We start from the raw sequence: 1,852 nt of genomic DNA on the forward strand, positions 1-1,852 counted from the left end.
TCAGAAATCCGCGATCCTCAAATCTTGACCACCTTTAGCCCTCTTCCACACCTTCTCCACTCTATCTGTTGAGATTCCCAGGGATCTGTAGGCAGGAGACAAGGTCACTTGTTTTATAATCAGAAGTGTTTTATTTCAAACTCCAGTATAATCTTTTGTGATTTTGTTTACCCAGACTTGAAGTAGAATAAAGTAGTGTTGTAAAAAAACTTAGCATCAGCAAGCTTTTTATGGGTGTCATTACATTCATAGCACTCTGTAAACACCTTTTAAATAAGGTAAATATAATATATAACATTTAAAAGTTAATAATTTTTGTTTTATATCGGTTTAGTGGGCAAAGCCATTTTCCACCTTTCCCCAAAGTATTGATACCTGGATACCTGATTCCATGATGGATACACCTTGAGCTGTCAGTCATGCTTGTTCCACATACACTTGGTTTGTTTTAATCTTCTACAAAATGGAAATAGAAAATCTTTATGTACAATTATAGGTCATCAGAAATAAGAGCAAGTATTGGTGACTTGTCAGATAATTATGAATATTAAGATTTGCGAAGAGCCTGGAAAGGTGGAGAGATATTTCATTGACGTGTACTTCAACATTCTGTCACATACTAATTTGGAATATCTTATCCAAAGCTGGAAGACTGAATATTTTAACTTGGGAGATAGCAGGAAATGGATTAGTTATCTACTGTACAGTTGCTTTAATTCTTAAAGTATTTATATTCTACTGTGACACTTGGATGTATTTTTTAAAGGTGCTCAATTATATGTTATTGATTTTTCTTATAGAAGGAAACATCCCATCAAATTCTAGGAAAGATTTAATTTTTTTTTTGAGACAGGGTCTTGATCTGTCACCCAGACTGGAGTGCAGTGGTATGATCACAACTGACTGTCATCTTGAACTCCTGGGTGCAAATTATCATTCTGCTTCAGCCTCCTTAGTAGCTAGGACTGCAGGCACATGCCACTACTTTTCACTTATTCTTTATTTATTTTTTGTGGAAATGAGGTCTCACTATGTTGCTAGACAGGTCTATGAACTTCTGGCCTCAAGCAGTCCTCCCACCTGGAACTCCCAAATCACTGGGATTATAGGCATGAACCACCTTACCCAGCAAGATCCAAACTCTTAATGACAAACTTCGCTTCATCATAATTCAGACTTCTTAATATATTCTCATATATTTTTCTAAACATTAAATATTATATCTTATCTCTAAGATGATGGATCCGATATATTCTGTTACAGACTATAATGTCAAAACATTCCATTTGAGCAAGCTGGTTAAAATTGTAGAGATGGTCTTTGCTGATTTTAACAGTGCCATGAAAGAAAATGTTTCATTTCATTCTATATTCAACCACTCAATGTAAGCACCTTTCCTCTTAATAGTTGGCAATCTTATATATTGTGAAAGTCTTATAGTTGCTGCCTATTTCTTTGAACAGCAAGCTGAAAAAATATACACTCAGGCTCTTCAATTGAATCATGGTCATAGATTTTACAATTTCTTTCAACACTGAATTAAGATTAGAAGGTATATTGGTGACTGCCACCTGTTCTCTGAGAATAAACAGTGTGACTGGCATGCAGGAACAGCCCTCATGATCCTTGTGGTAGCCCTTCCTTGATGCACATATAGCTGGTGCACCTAGACTTTTAACCTCAATGTGTCATTTCCATTCTACCTAACAACTCACAAAAGCAGGTGTTATCTAAATGAAAAATATCTCTTCTGTAGTATGTGTTTTTAGGGATAAGTAAAATAAGAAGCCATTGGGTAATTTTCCTTATTTAAAGTACATTTGCCAAAAGCTGATTCACACTCTGCATTAAA

Source organism: Carlito syrichta, unplaced genomic scaffold, assembly GCF_000164805.1.
Source record: "Carlito syrichta isolate Samal-C Ts95f unplaced genomic scaffold, Tarsius_syrichta-2.0.1 Scaffold117902, whole genome shotgun sequence".
NCBI classification, from domain to species: domain Eukaryota; kingdom Metazoa; phylum Chordata; class Mammalia; order Primates; family Tarsiidae; genus Carlito; species Carlito syrichta.